Raw genomic sequence first — 24,281 nt, 5'->3', positions numbered from 1 at the left:
CTGGTGAACGTGATGTTAGTGTGCCTGATGATAGAGGCACCTAGTACAGGTGTATGAGGTGTGTTGTTTACTGTTAATGGCTGTGAGTGTTCAGCACATTGGCTTTGTGTGATATGTGTTGCACATGTTCGTTTCCGTGGTAGTGGTTGCCTGGATGTCTGCTTAGGAGGTCTCTGCTGCATAGGCAGAGCTGTGGTCCGAGCCTACAAGTATGTTCATGTGTGATCATGTGTTATGTCTGCTGTTGTGGTAGGTCTATGTGAGACTGGAAGTGTAGTGAGTGGTCTCCTTCGCCACCTGACTGGTTATGGTGGTATTGAGTAGACAGAGCCTAGCCTCCAGTTTGGTATATGGTTGCATCACTCACATGAGTTTGAATTTGTTGTTAGGAGGAGGGGGTTGTCTGTGTACATGCATCTGTTCTAACATTGTCTCTGGAGTACCACACTCACCAGCTGGACTGGGGAGGAAACTGACAAATGACCTCTGGACATGCTAGAATACTATTGTGAATTCTGTAATAATTAATGATTGAAAACAAGGTCCAGTGGGGAGTGAGGGTGTACTGACATTACCTACAACTGCTGACTGATATAAAAGCCTCAGTGAGCAAGTGCCAGGTAACCTAAGTGCAATGTGTCACAATTAAGTAAATGCAACAATGAGAAGCAGTCACTTGCTGTCATGTGTAACATGGAAATACGTACAGTAAGCAATGCAGATATCAGTAGTGAGTCACAGACGTGTTGAGAAGCTGTGTACTATGTGGAAGTAGCATACCAGTGAAATAACAAGCTAACAAATAACAAGCATATAAACAAAGGTAGATCCAGGAGGCCTGGATGTAGTGTTTGCTACAGCAAACAAGGTGTAGCAATGTCAGTAAGATACAGCTCAGATATGCAGGCACTATAAACCTGAAACCAGATGTCCCCAGCAATGAATGGCAGAGTACAGCCTATTGTCACACACGAGTGCAGACCACAAACCTTGTTAATGTTAAATAACTGGCCTGAAGGCCAACTGCCCATACCAGAACTAATACACTTGTACACTGGGCCCTCAATCAGCAGTACCCAACTTCAATGGATGAAAGATATGTGTCCTGCCACCACAGTGCTTGCCACCAACCTCCCTAATGTAAAACAACTGGTCTGAAGGCCAAGTGCTTAGTACAAATGACATAGAATGATAGCTACACTGTAATCAAGTTTTAACCAAGCAGTAATAAGTAGAAGTTAATACTCCCTGTATAGAATGTGTACCATGTATTGTTGAGATACTATGCTGATAACCTGTTTGTGTACCTTTCCAGCTTGACATGGCTCCAAAAAGGAACCCATCATATTCTGCTGCAGAGGATGACGTGATTCACCAGAGCCTGGTGCGTGACTATGCCATCCTGTTCTCACGCACCACCCAGAATCAGTAGGAGAGGTCTGCACTGTGGCAGAACCTCATTAGCAGGATAAATGATGTTGGCATGCATGATAGGACATATGAGCAGGTGGGACATCACTGCAGTGATTTGATTAGAAATGTCCGCCAGTGTGCTGCAGATATCCGCAGGCAACAGGTTGCCACAGGTGGGGGGGGTGGCCACACATCCCCCCCTCACCAGACAGGAGGGGCTACTGCTAAGTGTTGTGGATCCAGCCCCAGAACAACAACAGCAACACTCATGCATCATGATGGAGGTTGGATCCACACAGCAGCAAGACACCGAGCATGCAGGTAAGATGCCATATTCATTTATTGTTATTACTTTTACATTTGTTGACCCAGATAGTCTAGCTGGATATATGTCCATTTTCAGTAGAGGCCTGTGGAGAAAAGCTCCACACATAACGTAATAAAGGCAGACAGACAAGTTGTTAATACAGACAGCCAACATAATAGAATTGTACACCAGCCTGTTAATTAAATCAACATACATGTAAGGAACTCAAACAGTTTAGAGTCATACACAATGTACCGTTGGTTTCAAAGCAATCCTACCTAAAGCATAACGGTTATGCAATAAGGCAATAGCCATATACATAATAGTTAGGGCTCAGAAGGGTAGAGAAGTAGAAGGAGTATGAAAGATACAATGATATGGAAGAGGCAGGAGTCAAGAAGGAGGTGAGGAAAAGAAGGAAGACAGTCAAGAGGAGGTGGGAGGGATGGGAGAAGTAGGTCAGAGCATAGAAGGACATCAAGGTGAAAGAAACAGGGTAGAAGCTAGTTTCTATGCACAATGAGGGGTTAAAGGTAAAGAGAGGGTAGGGAGAGGGACGTTAGCCTGGACTCCAAGAAGAACAAAGCCAGTGGTTTTGGAAGTACAGTTTGAGTTGTCGTTTGAAGAGAGGTAAGGGTGAGATTAGAGTTAACTCCTGGTATGTACATATGACTGTTCTGTACACTGTTACTTCATGCACGCATAAGGTGTGCATGTGGTATGTATCTGTCATCATGATATATATACAGACATTATGTGCAGCTGATGTGTATAAGGGAACTAGTGTACTACTGTACTGTATCATGTGCAAAACAAATGGCACACATGTGCCCACTGACATTACTCTCTTCACACTTCCAGGTCCCTCCCATCTAGCAACGAGGCAGGCCATACATGCTGGTGAGTCTTTTAACATTATCTGTAAAACAATTTATAAAACTAGGAAGAGTAGTGTAACTCTGTAGTAGACATGCTGGTGACTGTGTTCACAATACCTGTAATACACAGTTGTAGTAAATTGAGTAGTGTAACACGGTACTGATGTGTGTGTTTACTGTGGGGTGTGCATGTGTGCAAGTGTGCCTGTGCCCAAGTGTGCATGTGTGTTAGTGTCCATGAGTGCATGTGTCCATTTCTGAATGTGTGCATTAGTATTGAAGTGCATCTCTGTCAAATATGTATTGAGACTGTAATCTGTGTTCCATGTTTTCCTCCCGTAGGTTCTGGTGCTGCTCTGGTGACCTGCAGCAGGGAACCTGAATCTTGTGCCCCAGGTACTGATGATGATGAAATGTCTGTAATGGTGCAGGAAGGTGTGTCTGGGTCCACCATTGGTCAGCCAATTGACAGTACACAGCTTTCAACCCTGTCAATGCGCACAGTCATCCTGCCGTTACATCCTTTGTCACCATTGTCCCTAGGTGATGGACAGTCTGCAGTGGGCATAGATCAGGGTAATGTGGTACCTGTGGTACATGCATCCCCACAAGGCAGCCATGAGCAGGGGCCTCCAATGGTACCACGCAGACAGTCGCCCATGGGTTCTCGTGGGGGCATCCGTGGCCGTACTGCCTCTGGCCGACGTGCCCAAGGAGGTATGTCAACCTCCACTATATTTCGAACTGTCATGCAGGCACAGGCATGTATGGAAAGGTACATCAGACAGGGTCTGAGGGAGCTGAGAGCATGTCGCACAGCCATGACAGACGGCATGCGTGACGTTGCGAATGCTATCCGTAACTTCACAGATGTCGTTGACAGACGTTGTGGGGGCATAGAACAGCTGCTCCACAACCAGATGTCCATGGGCCAGGGCGATGGTGTGCGTTTGCGACGTCGACATGGCCATATGCCAGCAGCAGCACCAGCTGGCAGTGGCCGCGGACGACAACAGGCCCACTCGCGCACCTCAAGTGCCAGCACCAGCGCCAGCAATGCTGGGTCTGTGCTGTCATCAAGACGCCCCAGGAGACCACGTGCACGTGGCTCTGGACAGTCCCAACATGGAACTGTGTCCAGTCAACACACCCCTGCTTCCGATGACAGTACCCACTCTGGGTTAGTACCGGATACGGCCCGTAGCACCCCTGCCAGGCACAGGTACCGTGTCCGTGCCCACAGACACTGATCTGGATGACCTGACAGGTGCAGTCTGTGGCTGTCCACAAAACCCTGTACATGGCAGCCATTATGTGGGACTGTGTGCATGCTTACACACATGCAGAAACCTAACACCTAGGGCAAACACATACACACACACACTGCACCAACACCGGTCCACCCTGTACTGCTGCCCCTCACAAACACACATACACACACATGTCAATTGGTGTTACCAGTGGCTGGCTTGGGCATACCTAACCCACACCCTGTGCATATGATGACACTGTGCCACCTCCTGCATACTACAACATCGGTGCAGGTAAAGGTAAACACGTTGCTGATGCACAGGGTGACTACATAGATGTGTATAAGTAGTAACATGTTGGTAACTGTTCACTGTTCCAGTATAATTGTGTGTATATCCCAGCAGTCCTGCTGCAGTAACTGTATGAATGTCCTCAATTGTTATCTGCACCCATACTACTTACCAAAGTGTACCAGCTGCACACCATCACATGCTAACATTGACTATGGCAATGCATCTTGTGCTGTTATGTAGATTCAGCTATATGTATCTGTTCTGTCACACATGCATTTATACACACCCTGCTACCCACACACATGCACACGCTCACCTGCCATTCCCATTATTTATCACCCTACATGAGTAGCTGTTGATACATGACAGGTACACATTTGAGAAGTGCACTATGTTGTTTACTACTGGCGTCCCCTTCTCTACCTGTACTCACAGGGTGCAGGCAACCTCATCAGTTGAAAGATGTAATGTGCATCAGGTACTGTAGTACCCTGATTGCCACATCAAACATGTTTCCCATATGGAAATGCACACACAGACACATCCCACATCCACACAATTGCCACATTCAGGCTTCAGAACACTATCTAGGTATATTCGGGTACATGTGCGTGTTACAGTAACATGTAACACTATACTGAGTACTGGCAGTTGTCTGTTGTCATATTGTCTGTATAGAATAAAAGAATTGTTTGGTTATCCTACTCCGTTTTGTGGACATTACTTGAAGAAGTGTTACCTTACATGTGTTATTGGTACCACCACCTTCTCTTTTGTAGTTTTGTTTGTATAGGGTGCTATCAACATCACTGCTGGTTAAGGGTAATGACCACCCTGCAGTGCATAGCCCCATGTGGCAAAAGCCACATCCCACCCCATCATTGTGCACACACACTAACCCCACCAACAGTAAAACACACATTTTCCATTTGCAAGATTCAAACCCATACCTAACTGTGTTATGACAGTAGAAACAGACACATTAGCAGAGTGTGCTATTTGCAGTAGTTGGAGAAATCCTTACTAATGCTGTACTTAGAGGGTGCTGAGATCATCTGTGTGTAGGAGGAGGGATGTGCACCCTGTAGTGTGTTCTCCCAGTTGGCAAACGTCAGTTAACCCTCCCAGCATTGTGCACACACATAAACACCACTCATACTAACACACATACATTCCCTTTGCAGGATTCAAACCCCTACCTAACTACGTCATGACACTGGAGAAAGACGCATTAGTAGAGCGCGCTATGTGAATTACTGGAGGACTTCCCTACAGGTAATATAGTTATACAGTCCTGACATCATCAATGTTTCAAAAGGGGGATCTGCATCCTGCACTGTACTGTCACAGTTGCTAATAGGGACATTTCCCACACACACATCGATGTGTTTGAGGTTTGCATATGTGGGGGATCCAGTACTCCAGTGTGATTAGTATATGGTTTGATTGCAACAATGAGGGATATACTCCCAGTGGTGAGCAGTTTGTACTCATGTTTGTGATGATCAGGTCTAGTATATCTGCCCCTCTTGTGGGAAGGTTGGTTACCTGTTCCATAGCCAAAGAATGTCTGATCTATGGGAACCCTAGAGCTTGGGTATTGTGGCTTGTGTAATGTTCACAGTCTATGTTTGGGTAGCTGACGTCACCCAGTATGATGGTGTTTGCAGAGTAATCTAAACTCTCCTGTGTCAGCATGAAGGCTGTGTGGGAGTCCTGAGTTTGAGAGGGTGCTGTAAGAGCTCCTCTGTGTCTCTTTCCATGTGGTCCAGGGAGGTACATCTCAGGTTGTTTGCACCAGCATGGACAATGTCTGCCTCATAGCTGTACTTGCTGTGGAGTGACCTGTGTGCCTGTGTTATGTGGCACATTCTATCACCTGACAGGTAGCTAACTGTGACCCTCACCTTGCTCTGTCTGGAGGGCGGCACGTCTGTCAACAGCTCATGTCAAGCAAGTTCACACCCCTCATAAATGATGTGGAAACCTTCAAAGGCCCAAGGCCTGTTGAAAATATGGACCAGACTGCAGATACCTGTATAAAGGCATTCTATGGACACATTCAGGAATGCATGGATCATGAAGCCACATATGAAAGCATGACCCAATTCTCCAAAGGCAGATGTCCTGGGTGCCAGACACCAGCCATAAACACACTATACAATAGAAGGATGACGCCACTACATGATACAACAACCTCCCAAAATGTGAAGGCACCACTGATGAGTATTGGAAGACAACTACAGGCACCCATATGATTGTCTAAGGCCATCTTTGAGAGAGGATTCCACAAGCCACTGAGGATAATCACAAGGCTGCCTGTAGTTATGTTAGTAACCTGGGTGGTACTACCCAGATATGCTCAGAGGTAATCCAAGATGTCACACAAAATACAAAACACACAGACATTGCCATCATTCTAGTGGACAGGTTCAATGCTGCCTTCTCCCCCCACCACACCAAAAGGGCAAATATGTCTCGCGGCACAGTGCTGCCCCCCCTGACATCACAGATGCTCAGGTAAGAGATGCCCTTCCCAAAGCAATAAACACTGCATCAATGGGACCAGACAGTGTCCCAGGCTGTGTCCTACATGAACCACAAGAAGAGCTACACCCAGACATAACACCACTGTTCAATCCCAGCCTTAATACATGATATGTGGTCAGAGAGTGGCATACAGCAACAGTGGTCTCTCAACATTCAGGTGGTGCCTTCACGGATCCTGGATACTACTCGCCCCATATGTCTGACTAGCTTTGTCTGCAAAGCTATGGCAAGGATCATCATGAACCTCACATATCTAGATATTGTGGACCTACAGACATGTCACCATACACAGTTTGGCTTTGTCAATGGCAAATCCTGCCTCTCAAACCTGTTTGATTTCTTTGAAACAGTCCCCAAGGCCACTGTCAAGGGGAAGGAGGTCTACACAGCCTACCTGGACCTTGCATAAGCCTTGGATACAATACCCCACTTGTGCATTCTAGGGAAGCTCACCAGTGTACATATTAACCCCTATGTCACTATGGGTATTGCACAGTGGCTCAAGGGCAGAACACACATGGTAGAATTGCTGGAGCCATGTCAGCCTCCAACCTGGTACAAGTGGTGTCCCACAAGGCACAGCCCTGGGAGCTGTCATGTTCATTATATATTTATCATAGGTACAGGCCAACATGGAAGTACTGTGGCTCAGCAAGTCACAGGTGACTGCAAACCGGACACCATAATCAACTCACCAGCTAACACAGGCATCCTCCAAAAGGGACTCTTGCAAACACACGACTTGTGCCACAGCCATGGCCTCAACGTGAATGACAGAAAGCGTATAGTCATCCCCTTTGTCAAACACAAAGTGACCACAACGTACCACATATGTTTTAATCCATTAAGTGCAGACGGAGGAATTATGGACCTTGGGGTACACAGGTTGATAGCATTCTACCATTTGACAACAACATGGACAAAGTGGTTAGGTAAGCATGTTATATGGGCCACATCATCATGGGATCCACATGTAGATCAGGGGAGGACATTGTGCCCCTTTACTCATCCCTCATCATGCCCATAATTGACTATGATGAACCTGTCGGCATGCACCTTACCAGACACCTGCAGCAACTGGAGATACCACATATGTACCTCGACAAGTGGATCAAAGGGCTCAAACAGATGCCACATACTGACTGGTTAAAGTAACAGCAGCTCTACTCAGTGACATACTGCCTCTTCATAGGCAATCTGTGCCTGACATAGAAGGCCAGGTCATACCCCCACTTAATGGCCATGCTGCATCTCAGAATATCCAGATCCCAGCAGGATACACGCTGGAAATACTTGAACCTCAGGAGTGATATACATAGGACATGCTGGAGGGGCACATTCACAACTCAGAGGCTCCCTTCATTCCTGAATATTATCCCAATAGAGGTTAGGCAGACTGACTCAGTGACTATCTTCAAGAGTGATATTAATGACTGGATGTGACATTGTAGGGTTACCCTGGGTATCACTTATGTGTCACTGTGAGACAGAGGCACAGTATACTAACCTTGGAAAAGGGCATAGCAAGACAGATTCACAATGCATGTTGAAAGGCACACACATTCTGGCTAGGTGGATACATGCCCTGAGCAGACATCCCTGTATGAACCTATGGACCTATGTATCTTTTTCAACATTGGCCCTATGTGCTGTTAATCACCACTGTAATCTCAATACTATGGTAGCATGTGCAAAGGTCAGTTGTCAGTCACCTCTATGGTACAGTTGTGGAATATGTGTGTCATGTAGTAATGTCACAGCTGCCACATGTACACAGTCAACCCTATCCCCTACCCATGGATGTACATCACATGTATGAGATGGAAACACATGGCCAAACTGTGGACTAAGCACTCTGAACCCAGTACTGGTATAACCTGTCTGGTGGCATGAACTACTACAGTGACAGCAATACCAATCTGATGTGGACCTACACGGACAGCAATACAAGCATGGAAACACAACAGGCCAGTTCTGAAGCCTAAGGATAGCATCCTGCATGACTGGCAGACATCTCTGCAGCTGGCACACAGGCATACATTAGGTCTGCACACAGCACGCATAACACATAGCACACAAATCCTGTGTGTCAAACAAGCACAGTCTGTACAGCTATACAACACTACTGCCACAGTTGTGTTAGGTACTTTTATTGTCCAGTACAGTGAGACAATGCTCACCAGGCTGGAAAAGGTGTAGGTCACAGTGATATGCTCATGGGGCACTATGGTTCACCACATAACACAAACATACAAGTCAGTCAGATGCATGGACACATATGACTCAGTCATTGTCCATGCCACCACAGCTGATGTGGGCTGTCTCTCACTGGGATACATGATAGGGAACATGGAAGGGATCACTGAGCAAGTGACACAGGCTGGTAGACCCCTGACCTTGGTTGGCATCAGACCCTCACCAGGGATTCTGACAAATTACTGAATGCTAATGAATTAGTGTAGCTACAACACCCTAGCTGAATAGTCACTGCATTGCTATGGAATACTGTCTTACCACTCCCACAACAGGTGAAAACATGCAGCTCCTGTACATCAACAACATGTAGACTATATGCCCCAGACCAGGTGTGCATCCCTCACTACTAGGCTGATAGCATCTACATCTCACACTGTATATACACATCCCACATGCAGCACCTGCACAGAAGACCACGGTCATAATGTTACCCTGTGCAAATACCATGTATTCACATGGGGCAGGCATCACACATGGTAACTATTGAAGATCACAGGTACATATGTGTATTTGGCACACACATACATCATGTGTGCATTACCATAACTGGTTTAATCAATGTCATGCATTATTGTGAGTGACAACCCACACACATGGGCATTCTGTGTGTGCAAAACACGTGGCATGTCTGTAATCAAAAGCCATACATAATTGTGATATCGTTTAGAAAGGGGTATGTGCATCCTGTAGTGTGTTTTCCCAGTTGCCAAAAGGGATATATCAATCATACACACTTACCCACATACATCATGTGTGCATTACCATAACTGGTTTAATCAATGTCATGCATTATTGTGAGTGACAACCCACACACATGGGCATTCTGTGTGTGCAAAACACGTGGCATGTCTGTAATCAAAAGCCATACATAATTGTGATATCGTTTAGAAAGGGGTATGTGCATCCTGTAGTGTGTTTTCCCAGTTGCCAAAAGGGATATATCAATCATACACACTTACCCACATACATCATGTGTGCATTACCATAACTGGTTTAATCAATGTCATGCATTATTGTGAGTGACAACCCACACACATGGGCATTCTGTGTGTGCAAAACACGTGGCATGTCTGTAATCAAAAGCCATACATAATTGTGATATCGTTTAGAAAGGGGTATGTGCATCCTGTAGTGTGTTTTCCCAGTTGCCAAAGGGATATATCAATCATACACACTTACCCACATACATCATGTGTGCATTACCATAACTGGTTTAATCAATGTCATGCATTATTGTGAGTGACAACCCACACACATGGGCATTCTGTGTGTGCAAAACACGTGGCATGTCTGTAATCAAAAGCCATACATAATTGTGATATCGTTTAGAAAGGGGTATGTGCATCCTGTAGTGTGTTTTCCCAGTTGCCAAAAGGGATATATCAATCATACACACTTACCCACATACATCATGTGTGCATTACCATAACTGGTTTAATCAATGTCATGCATTATTGTGAGTGACAACCCACACACATGGGCATTCTGTGTGTGCAAAACACGTGGCATGTCTGTAATCAAAAGCCATACATAATTGTGATATCGTTTAGAAAGGGGTATGTGCATCCTGTAGTGTGTTTTCCCAGTTGCCAAAAGGGATATATCAATCATACACACTTACCCACATACATCATGTGTGCATTACCATAACTGGTTTAATCAATGTCATGCATTATTGTGAGTGACAACCCACACACATGGGCATTCTGTGTGTGCAAAACACGTGGCATGTCTGTAATCAAAAGCCATACATAATTGTGATATCGTTTAGAAAGGGGTATGTGCATCCTGTAGTGTGTTTTCCCAGTTGCCAAAAGGGATATATCAATCATACACACTTACCCACATACATCATGTGTGCATTACCATAACTGGTTTAATCAATGTCATGCATTATTGTGAGTGACAACCCACACACATGGGCATTCTGTGTGTGCAAAACACGTGGCATGTCTGTAATCAAAAGCCATACATAATTGTGATATCGTTTAGAAAGGGGTATGTGCATCCTGTAGTGTGTTTTCCCAGTTGCCAAAAGGGATATATCAATCATACACACTTACCCACATACATCATGTGTGCATTACCATAACTGGTTTAATCAATGTCATGCATTATTGTGAGTGACAACCCACACACATGGGCATTCTGTGTGTGCAAAACACGTGGCATGTCTGTAATCAAAAGCCATACATAATTGTGATATCGTTTAGAAAGGGGTATGTGCATCCTGTAGTGTGTTTTCCCAGTTGCCAAAAGGGATATATCAATCATACACACTTACCCACATACATCATGTGTGCATTACCATAACTGGTTTAATCAATGTCATGCATTATTGTGAGTGACAACCCACACACATGGGCATTCTGTGTGTGCAAAACACGTGGCATGTCTGTAATCAAAAGCCATACATAATTGTGATATCGTTTAGAAAGGGGTATGTGCATCCTGTAGTGTGTTTTCCCAGTTGCCAAAAGGGATATATCAATCATACACACTTACCCACATACATCATGTGTGCATTACCATAACTGGTTTAATCAATGTCATGCATTATTGTGAGTGACAACCCACACACATGGGCATTCTGTGTGTGCAAAACACGTGGCATGTCTGTAATCAAAAGCCATACATAATTGTGATATCGTTTAGAAAGGGGTATGTGCATCCTGTAGTGTGTTTTCCCAGTTGCCAAAGGGATATATCAATCATACACACTTACCCACATACATCATGTGTGCATTACCATAACTGGTTTAATCAATGTCATGCATTATTGTGAGTGACAACCCACACACATGGGCATTCTGTGTGTGCAAAACACGTGGCATGTCTGTAATCAAAAGCCATACATAATTGTGATATCGTTTAGAAAGGGGTATGTGCATCCTGTAGTGTGTTTTCCCAGTTGCCAAAAGGGATATATCAATCATACACACTTACCCACATACATCATGTGTGCATTACCATAACTGGTTTAATCAATGTCATGCATTATTGTGAGTGACAACCCACACACATGGGCATTCTGTGTGTGCAAAACACGTGGCATGTCTGTAATCAAAAGCCATACATAATTGTGATATCGTTTAGAAAGGGGTATGTGCATCCTGTAGTGTGTTTTCCCAGTTGCCAAAAGGGATATATCAATCATACACACTTACCCACATACATCATGTGTGCATTACCATAACTGGTTTAATCAATGTCATGCATTATTGTGAGTGACAACCCACACACATGGGCATTCTGTGTGTGCAAAACACGTGGCATGTCTGTAATCAAAAGCCATACATAATTGTGATATCGTTTAGAAAGGGGTATGTGCATCCTGTAGTGTGTTTTCCCAGTTGCCAAAAGGGATATATCAATCATACACACTTACCCACATACATCATGTGTGCATTACCATAACTGGTTTAATCAATGTCATGCATTATTGTGAGTGACAACCCACACACATGGGCATTCTGTGTGTGCAAAACACGTGGCATGTCTGTAATCAAAAGCCATACATAATTGTGATATCGTTTAGAAAGGGGTATGTGCATCCTGTAGTGTGTTTTCCCAGTTGCCAAAAGGGATATATCAATCATACACACTTACCCCCTTCCCAGTTGCCAAAAGGGATATATCAATCATACACACTTACCCCCTTCCCAGTTGCCAAAAGGGATATATCAATCATACACACTTACCCCCTTCCCAGTTGCCAAAAGGGATATATCAATCATACACACTTACCCCCCCCCTTTGCACACACTTGCTGGATTCAAACCTCTACCTAACTATGTTATGACACTAGAAACGGACGCATTAGCACAGCACGCTATTCACATTACTGGGAGATTTTCTTTCCCCTGATATACTTATAGGGTGCTGACATCATCAGAGTTTAGAAAGTGGAATGATCATCCTGTGGTGTGTTTTCCCAGTTGCCAAAAGGGATGCTTCTTTCATACACACACACTTACCCCCCTTCACACACACATACCACCTGCAGGATTCAAACCTCTATCTAACTATGTTATGACACTAGAGATGGACGCATTAGCGCAGCGCGCTATTCGCATTACTGGCAGATTTTCTTTCCCCTGATATACTTATAGGGTGCTGACATCATCAGAGTTTAGAAAGTGGAATGATCATCCTGTGGTGTGTTTTCCCAGTTGCCAAAAGGGATGTTTCTTTCATACAACTTACACCCCTTCACACACACTTGCCACCTGTTGGATTCAAACCCCTACCTAACTATGTTATGACACTAGAGACAGATGCATTAGCACAGCGCGCTATTCGCATTACTGTGGGATTTCCTTTCCCCTGATATAATTATAGGGTGCTGACATCATCAGAGTTTAGAAAGTGGAATGATCATCCTGTGGTGTGTTTTCCGAGTTGCCAAACGGGATGTTTCTTTCGTACAACTTACACACACACTTACCCCCCTTCACACACACTTGCTGGATTCAAACCCCTACCTAACTATGTTATGACACTAGAGACGGATGCATTAGCAGAGCACGCTATTCGGTTTACTGAAAGATTCTCTTTCTCCGATATACTTATAGGGTGCTTACATGATCAGTGTCTAGAAAGGGGAATGAGCATCCTCTGGTGTGTTTTCACAGTTGCTAGGAGTAACATTTGGACCAAGTGTGTGAGTATGCCCAGTTCAGCCTTCCCATGGCATGTTGTGTGAAAGATGTCTCATTTATCTAAGTGTGTGAGCATGCCCAGTGTGTTGAACTCTGCAGCCCATCACATTTGTGGATGAGTGTGACCTTCAACAAATACCTCCAGTTTATGGTTGTGTGTTCTGTGCCATGTTGTGTAGTTACTGTCCAAATGCTTTTTGTGTGAACAAAACAGGGAGTATACTGTGCCTGCAGGTTTTGCATGGGATACTTTGCACACAATTGTCAACATCCGTTCATACTGACCTAACACTATAGCACTGTATAGTGTAGTGTTTCAGTACTTTCACTGTGGTGGTCAGTATCCTGGGCTTTAGTCCTATCACCGCTTTACATTTCCATAGTGTGCACAACAGCCTGGTTAGGGTCCAGTTGTGCACATCTGCACAAAAGCGGTGCCTCTACAGACCCTGGTAATTACTGCCCCATAAGCTTAACAAGTGTAGTCTGCAAATCTATGGAGAGGATCATAATTGAGCTCATAAACAAAGATATAGGGGACATGCAGACATTGTACCCATCCCATTTTGGCTTGGTCAAGGGCAGATCATGCCTTTTGTACTGGGTTGACATCTTCAAAATGGTCACTTAGGCCATTGTTGGGGAAAGGCAGTCCATACAGCCTACCTTGGCCTTGCAAACACTTTCAACACAATACCCCACTCAGGTATTGTGGAAAACCCTAACAACTGAAATGTAAACCCATATGTCACAAGATGGGTTGCAAACTGTCTTAAGGACGGGACCCACAGGGTTAGAGTTGCTGGCACTATGTTAGACTCCAGGCTGGTCACAGGTGGTGTCACACAGGGCTCAGTCCTTGGCCCCCATTGTTTGTCATGTACTTCCCAGAAGTACAGGCCAACATGGGAGGACTTTGGATGACAATGTTTGCAGATGACTGCACACTGGGTGCCATAGTGGACAGTGCATCAGACACGGATATCCTTCAGAAGGGACTCACAGTAACTGATAGCTGGTGCCAGGGCCATGGCCTGAAGTCAAAGTGCACAACATGTGTAGACATACCCTTCAGGAAAAGCAAGGTAACCCCAAGCTACCATATAGGTGGCAATCCTCTAAGCACAGAGGAGGTTATCATGGACCTGGGGACCCAGGTTGACAGTCGCCGTTCCTCTGAGACTCACATTGCTAAAGTGGCTAGAAAGACCTTCTACATTGCCCACCTGATCAGGATGGGATTCACATCCAGATCTAGTGGGTCATTGTTCCCTGTACTCTTCACTTATCAGACCGGTGATCGAGTAGAATGCCCTATTCTGGCTGTATCTCACCCAACATCTGCAGCAATTGGAGACACCCTGAATGTCCCCCACCTAAAGGATCAAGGAACCCCAACAGCTGTCATATGCTGCCAGATTGAAGACATTCCCACTCTATTCACTCACATACCATCTGCTTAGAGGTGACATGTGCCTGACATGCGAGGCCATGTCCAAACAGGGATTAATGGACATGCTCCACCTCAGAATCAGCAGATCCACCTGAACCACTAGTGCAGGTGACTTACACCTTAGCAGGGATGTACGTTGGACATGTTGGAGGGATGGAGTTATCACCCGGAGACTCCCTATGCTGTGGAATACAATCCCGGTCCATGTGAGGCAGAGCACCTTGCTGGCTGTGTTCAAGAGGTATCTTGACCTGTGGATGGAAGGTCATACGTTTAACCCGGGGATCGTCACTGTGTCACTGCTGGAGAGAGACATGACAAAATAATGGGCACAGTACTGTTTCCATATAAGTGGTGGTGTATGCCAATGAACTCTGTGCTAGGCTTATACCTGCCTTAGGGAAGATAGCCTAGTATAAACCTATGTACCTATGAACCTATCTGACCATGTTGCATTATGTTCAGATGTGAACTACTTACAACAGCCTCATCCAACATCAGTAGTGTATTCCACAACATGGGTGTACATTGGCAAACACTACCGATGTGCCCTAGGCCATTTCTAATGCTAGTCGGAGAGTGTGTTTGTCCATCAACACATTGTAAGTGTAGTTTGCCATGACATATGTCTTGTTTAGTATACTGTGCCTCTGTCTACCTGTGACATAACATTGATACCCAGGGTAAACCTCCCATCTCCCATCCACTCATTAGGATTCCTGTTGAGGGGACTCAACGAGTGTCTCTACAGACAACCTGTACTGGTAGTTTACTCATGCATGGGGGTGGCTTCTGTGTTTTGGATAATGCAGTACAGCCTGTCCTAAATATGTCAGTGCTGGGGTTCAGGTCCCTCATGTGCATAGCTCCCTGCCATTCAGATTGTACAAGGTGCAGCATGTGCATTGATTCCAGCTTGGACATGGCTTTCTACATCAGGCACAGCTTGCATCTGGGTGGACAGCATGGCAGTGTGTGGAGCTGCACTCTGTTTAATCAGGCTACACATTACATGTGTTCCAGCTCTGTCATACTCCTGGTGAGGTACTGTTGTGGACTTTACAGGTGCTGGATGTGTCTGCATGAGGTACACCCCACAGGGGCTGTTGTGGTCATTTCTAATGCTGATGAAAGATAACTGCAGAACCACAATGACCTCCCCTTAGCTAGATGTCAGACAGCATGGACCATGCAATCACAAATAAAAACAGGACCCTCTCCACAAAGGGAAAGTGTCCTGTCTGGTGGACCCCAGCCATAAACAAACTGTATGACAGATGAGGGTTACAAATGCAAGACAGAGCTACATCTCCAAAAGGGAAGACAGCTGTGATCAGCACTAGTAGAAAGCTACATTGTCTCATAAAGACATGCAAGGTCAACTTGGGGACATAAATCACCAAAGACAATGAAGGTAACCACACTGCTTTCTTCAGTTATGTCAGACACCTGGTTCTGAACCCTCAGATATGCTCAGAGTTGGTACACAACAACATATATTCCAGTGACCTGACAGATATTGGCAACATTCCAGTGGGCAGCTTCAGTGCGATTTACCCCCTCCCTCACCCCCAAAAGAAGATAGTTATCACTGCTGTATGTAACCTCACTGTCATCTTGGATGTCCATGTGAGAGCCACACTCAGCAAAGACAAGTACACAGCATCCATGGGACCTGCTGTTATCTCCGGTTGCATGCTATGTGAACTCCAGAAGAGGCTGGACCCGTATATACAACTGCTATTTAACCTTAGTCTTGCTACAGGATATGTACCTGAACACTGGCATACGACAACAGTGGTCCCACTCCACAAAGGAGATGCCTCCACAGACCATGGCAACTAACACCACACAAGCTTAACCAGCCTTGTCTGCAAAGATATGGGAAGAGTCATTATGGAGCTCTTACACAGACACATTACTGACCTACGGACCCTTGTTCCCACCTAGTTCAGCTTTGTACAGGGCAGATCCTGCCTTTTGCACCTAGTTGACTACTATGAAACTGTCAGTAGGGCCATCGATGAGGGCTACGCAGTCCAGACAGCCTACCTGTTCTTGGCTAAGGCCTGTGACACAATACCACACTCAGGCATCATAGCCAAGCTCAACAGCTGACATATAACAGCATATGTCGCAGGATAGGTTGCAAAATGGCTAAGAAACAGAACCCATAAAGTCAACATTGCAGGTGCCTTGTCAGATTCGAAGCCAGTCACAGGTGGTGTCCCACAAGGATGTGTCCTGGGACCCCTCTTAATTGGTATTTACTTTTCAGATGTGAAAGCAAACATAGGGGGGTTGTGGCTGACAAAGTTTGCAGATGACTGCAACCTAGGCACCATAGTGAATACATCAGCCGGCACACACATACTACAGAATGCCATCACAAAGGCGGATAGCTGGTGCTAGACGCATGGCCTGAAACTGAATGCAACTGATGTGTATTCATCCCCTTTGGGAGGAACAAAGTACCCACAGATCAATACATAGACAGCAACCCACTGAGCACAGACAACAAATCAGACACCTGGGGACACATGTAGATAGTGACATCTCTTTTGACACCCCTGTTGCCAAAGTGGTTAGGAAGACTTTCTATCTTGCCCACCTTATCATGGAGGGTTTTCCATCAAGATCATAGGAGGTCATTGTTCCACTATCCTTCTCCCTTATCAGGCCCATGATTGAATACAAAGCCCCATATGGTATGTACCTCGCCCAGCAATTGCAACAGCTGGAGACACCCCAAAAGTACCTACCATGAAGATCAGGGTTCTTCAACACATGCCATATGCTTCCAGAATAGAGGAAATACAGCTTTGTTCAGTGTCATACCGCATACTTACAGGTGACCTATGCCTGACATACAGGACCATGTCCAATCAGGATTTGGTGGACATGCTCCACTGCAAGCAATCCAAATCCACCAGAGCCATGAGAGCTGAGGATTTGAACCTCAGCACATACATGTATAGGACATGCTGGAGGGACAGAGTCATAACTCAGAGGCATCTCACACTCTAGCAGAGTATCCCAGTTCATGTTTGACAGAGTCCCTCACTGACTCTCTTCAGGAGACATCTGGACAACTGCATATGAGATGGAGGCACAGACTAGACAGAGGCACAGTCATGTTATTCAATTACGTAAGGGGGTCATAATGTGTCACTACTAAGTCAGAGGCACAATATTCAGAATCTATTCTGTACACGTATTACCACTATAAGGGATGGCAATAGCCACATCACTATGGCTAGGCTTATACATGCACTAGGGCAGATAGCCTAGTAGTAGACTATGACACTATGAAACACCGGTGTATGTGTAGGTATTGTCAATCAAACACTATGATGTGGTTTGGGGGGCTTGATATCTCCCTGTATTCCAACATTGTTTTGTCTATTCCTTCTAGCATGTCTAGGGATCAGTTGCTAGTGTCCTCTCCTGCTCAGCTGGTGAACCTGGGAATATTGAGGCAATGTTACATTTGCCTCATGTACACTGACAACCCTCTCCTTCTCCCATAAAACACACATACATGTGAGAGATGCAACTATATAGCCAAAGTGGAGGCTGAGCTCTCTCAACATAGGACTAGCAAGACCAGAGAGAAGGTAAAGGTAACCACACACATCACAAATCCAGTCTCACATGGCACTATCACAACTTAAGATCATACACATAGACACACAGAGACATACTCGAGGCTCTGATCAGAATTCTACCAAAACGGCAGTGGCCACCACAGCAGACACTCACACAACTGCCTCCACAGGGCACAGCACATGCAACACATTGACCACAGAGTCAGTGTGCCAAACAGTCACAGCCCTTAAGGCCAAACACAATGCCAGACACACTTGTCATAGGTGACTCCATAGTCAGACACACTGACGTCCCGCTCACCAGATCGGGTACGGAGGAGGTCACAGTAAGCTGCCTATCAGGCACTGGAATCCACCACATAATGCAAGCACTCAGGTCACTCAACTGCAAGTACAAGTCTGACCCAGTCATTATCCATGCTGGTGTGAACGACCTGAGATGTACCTCCCTGGACTATATGGAAAGAGACATAGAGGATCCCTCTGATTATGTAGGCCAGGCAGGTGTGACCCTGACCTTCAGCAGTATCCTACCTTCACTAAGTATGATGCCACATAAACAGAGACAAGATGATCAGCTGTAATATTTTGCTTAAACTATGGTGTCATTCAAAGGGGGTCCAATGTCTGTCTGCCTGGGATGACATGCTGGACAGGCCACGGTGATTTGCAAGGGACGGCTTGCACCTGTCACCCCTGGGCTTCCGGATTTCGGATGATGCTCTTGCCACCCCCATTGTGCCTTTTTTATGCAAGATTCAGATTCTACACCTACCACCCTAGAACACAGTAAAGGAAAGACTCTAAGGGTAATGCTGCTCAATGCCAGATGTCTCAACCTCAAGCTGCACACACTCTATGCCCTTCTCAGTATGTAGCACATTGATGTCTGTGCTGTGCCTGAAACCTGGTTCACAGCTTCTGACAGCACCCCGGCACTATCGGGTGTTACCTCATATCATGCGTTCCGGCACCAGAATCTGGACAACACCAAGAAGGATGGTGGGTGTCCATATTCATCAAGGACACCCTCACCTCATGGTTGGTGGCAACACACGATGCATCAGAGACCATCCAGGTGCCAGTGACCGTAGGCAAGACTGCTCTGCAGTTTGTAGCATGTTACATGCCACCCTCTCAAACTCAGGTACCTCACACAGCTATCCTGCAAACACTGAAGGGGATAAATGTATCTCCAAACACCATCCTACTGGGTGATTCCAACTATCCACATATAGACTGGGATCACTAATCAAGCCACAACACTCTAACTCAAAGGTTCCAAGAGTTCATACACTCAAATGCCATGGAACAACTGGTCCCAATCCCCACAAGTGGAGGCAACATACTAGAACTCATCATCACGAACATGGGGTCACACTGTTCAACACCAGAAGTATACCCATCATTGGTGAGATCAGATCATGGACTACTCTCAGTGGGAGTCCACATCCCACCCACACCCCAGATAGAAAAACAAACAGTGAAGACCTTCTCAAATGCCGTCTTCACATTTCTAAGGACTGGTGTGGTCTCTTTCAAGGCCCCCAAGCCAGCGGACACCATTACCCAAGCCACTGTATCACTTAGAAATGCCTTCTACCAGCACCTCCAGGACTGCATGGATCAGGCTATCCCAAACAAAACAAAGACTCTTTGTACCACAGGCAAGCATCCAGTCTGGTGGACCCTAGCCATAAACAAGCTCTACAACACAAGGAAGGAGCTACTACGAGATAGAGTGCAATCCGTAGGAGGGAAGACACCCCTGCTCATTGTGAGTAAAACACTGGGTTCCCCCATACAATCATCTGAGGCAAGTTTTGAGAGTAAACCCACTCAGGACTCAAGGGATAATCATGAGGCCTTTTTTACCTATGTTTGAAACCTGGGAGGGAACTCCCAGATATGCTCAGAATTAGTTCGGAATGATGTAGATATTACTGCACCTACAGACATTGCCAACATACTGGCTGACAGGTTCAGTGCAGATTTCTCTCCCCAACTGGAGGGGTATCTACACCAGAGGATTGTAGCCCCCCAAACATCTCCAATGCTGGGGTGGGAACTGCTCTATCCAAGGCAGAAAACACTTTATCCATGGGACCAGATGGTGTCCCCAGTTGTGTGCTCCATGAACTCAATGAGTAATTACACCCGCAGTTAGGGCAGCTGTTTAATCTTAGCCTCACCTCAGGATATGTGCCCAAGGAGTGGCATACGGCAATGGTGGACCCACTTCACAAAGGAGGTGCCTCCACCAACCTGGAAACTACCATCCCATCAGCTTGACAAGCCTGTTCTGCTAAGCTATGGAGAGGATCATAATGGGAATTATAAATGAAGACATAGGGGACTTGCAGACATTGGATCCAATCCAGTTTGGCTTTGTCAAGGGCAGATCATGCCTTTTAAACTTGGTTGACTTTTTCAAGACAGTCACCCAGGCCATTGACGTGGGCAAGGCAGTCCACACAGCCTACCTTGACCTGGCAAAGGCTTTCGACACAATACCCCACTCAGGTATCATTGAAAACATCACCAGCTTAATTGTGAACCCATACATCACAGCATGGGTTGCAAACTGGCTAAGTGATGGAACACACAGGGTCAAAGTTGCTGGTGCCATGTCACACTCCAGAGCTGTCACAAGTGGTGTCCCACAGGGCTCAGTCCTGGGCCCACATTTGTTCAGCATCTACATTTCAGAAGTACGAGCAAACACAGGAGGATTATGGCTGACAAAGTTTGAAGATGACTGCAAACTGGGAAGCATAGTTGGAAACCTATCTGACACAGACATCCTTCAGAAGGGTCTCATAGAGACGGATAACTGGTGCCAGAGCCATGGCCTTACATTAAACACTAAACAATGCATAGCCATACCCTTCAGGAAGAACAAGGTTACCACTAGTTCCCATCTAGGTGGCAATCCTCTAAGCACAGAGGAGGTTATCAGGGACCTGGGCACCCAGGTTGACAGTAACCTTTTGTTTGACACTCAGATTGCCAGGGTAGTTTGGAAGACCTTCTACATGCATGTTTATACTTCTGGCATTGGGTAGCATTACATCTAGGTTCCTATCCCTTGTGGTACCCATGAGTTGGGTTTGTGTTTTTGTGGTTTATGATTGTTGAGGGTGGATGTTAGTTGGGGTCCTCAGGTGTGCATATGGTACATGATATTACATTACTTAACACATGGCATTCATGCCTCAGGTGGTGCTGCAGGGCCGCCTTTGTCGGATGCACATACTACACTCCCTGTACATGTTTGGAAGCAGGTTAACAATGTTAGGCATCCCTGTTACTGTATGAGTGAGTCAGAGTGGGTATCAGTCCCAGTGTTCCTACTGACCAAGTGTATGTGCTATGCGTTGCCTCTTTGCCAAGGCCAGGGCATACTGGGCACGCCTCCTTCTGCCTACTGGGACAAGGTCAGGTTGTTCCTCCTCCGAGTCACCCCCTGCCTGTGGTGGCCTTGGCAATGGTGGGGGGATGTTTGGCCCAGCCCTGTGCTGGTCCTGCTGCAGCTGTTTCCTCAGGATCATATTATGTAGCATAGCACATATCATGATCATTTGGGTACATGTAGTTGGTGTGTACTGCAAGGCTCCACCAGATGTGTCCAGACACCGGAACCGTGACTTGAGCAGCCCAAACACACGCTCTATGACATCACGTGTTTGTGCGTGTGCCTCATTATGGTGTTCCTGTTCAGGTGTGTGTGCATTTCTGATGGGTGTCATCAGCCACGGCTCAAGTGCATAACCTGCATCCCCCACTAGGTGTCCGTGTGGGAAGTCCCCATTGGCAAATGATTGGTACAGCTGCGTCAGATGCCAGATATGGGAATCGTGGTAGCTCCCAGGGCAGCCAGCACACACATTCATTATTATGCCCTGGGCATCACACATGACCTGGCAGTTGATGGAGGGGTATCCCTTGCGGTTAATGTAGGCTCTACCCCACTCACCGGCTGGTGCTTTGATGCGTATGTGCGTGCAGTCTATTGCACCCAGCACCTCAGGGTATCCCGCTATTTGCTAGAAGAGATGCATATTGCTGGCCACAACCTCACGGTCATTAGGGACATATATATGATCACTGACATGTGCTGACATGGCATCCAGGAACTGGTGCAGTACTCTGGAGGCTGATGCCTGTGATATCCCCATCATATCACCAGTTGGTCTCTGGAAGGTACCTGTTGCTAGTATTCTTAGGCCAACACATACCTTGGTTTCCACTGGGATGGGTTCCCTTCTGTTGGTTCTGTGTGTGAGATGTGGCCTGCACAGCTCAACAATCTGCTGCAGAAGGTCTCTGTCCACTCTGTAGCGCTCTACTATCTCCAGCTCATGTAACCCATGGTAGGTGACCCTGGGCCTGTATACTCTTCTCCTTCTCCTCACTCTGGGTTGTCTGTCGGCATCTGCATTGACACCACCCTCAGCAATTCACCTTTGCCTGATTATAACAGCTATGGCAGCCCCTAGCATTTCTGCTCTGAGTTCAGCTTTTTCAGTTTTCAATTCTGATAGCTTACTTTCTTGCAGTATCTCTTGTGAGAAACACCCTGCACTGCTCTTTGGAGTGTTTGAAGTGCTGGGTTGGGCTTCTAGTCTGCCTGCATAATTGCCTGCTTCCAATTGTTTCAAACAATTAACTGCAGCAGTATCCTCTGGCAGTTTCCCTGTAATTTAGTTGTTTCCTGTTTCCTCTCTGTTTCCTGAGGGGGAGCAATGTGCACACCAGCTTAAACACGCTCACAGTCACTTAAACACGCGCACACATCCCTACACGGTGTTACACGCACGCACACATCCTTACACGGTATGAACTAGGCTGATTCATGTTAAAACTCGCACACACTGCCTTAAACATGTGCACGCTCGCGCAAACCGTTGTAAACGGTTTGCAACACGCTCCCATATGTTGAGCCTGCCTTACACGCGTGCACACGCGCGCCTGCACATATATCAAGAAACTTTGAGTGTAGGGATAGCGTAAGCCTTCAGTTTCTTGATTTTCCTAGTGTTCTGTTGGGACACACCTCCCTCCCTGAAGTCTGTCTGTCATCTTTCACCTTACATTGCCCTCCAATCTGGTACATTTGAATCTATCCTTCCCCCCCGTGATGTCACCTACCTCTTACTCTGTTCCTCCCCCTTCTCTAACTCTTACACTACTCAGAAAGTGCTCATTACCTATGTGTCAGTGTGATTCAGTATTGTAACCCTCATTTACATAGGATTGCCTAGTAATGACTAGTTACATGTCTTACATGGAGCTTCCCCCCCTTGACAACCACTAAACGGAGGCCATATTGTTTTTGGTCTGCAAGTCCCTCCATTGACATTACATGTGATACATAAATCCCACAATTGTGGGCTTATAAGCTTTGGTTTTCAGTTTTAGGTAGCGCACCCCGTTTGCGCGGGTGTGCGCTGCAGTTAAACCTCAAAATCCCGTGAAAAAAAAAAGTTATATTACACATTTTTGCAACACTTTTTCATGCCAATGGCCACATATTTGGCCATTGGCATGCTTAATGACACAAATGCACCCTTTATTTGGAGCTGACATAGCTCCGTTTTTAATTTTGCAG

Source organism: Protopterus annectens, chromosome 2.part2, assembly GCF_019279795.1.
Source record: "Protopterus annectens isolate FY-2018-M chromosome 2.part2, PAN1.0, whole genome shotgun sequence".
Lineage (NCBI taxonomy): Eukaryota > Metazoa > Chordata > Ceratodontiformes > Protopteridae > Protopterus > Protopterus annectens.
The sequence above is the reverse complement of the archived record's forward strand: the minus strand, read 5'-3'. Positions refer to the sequence as shown.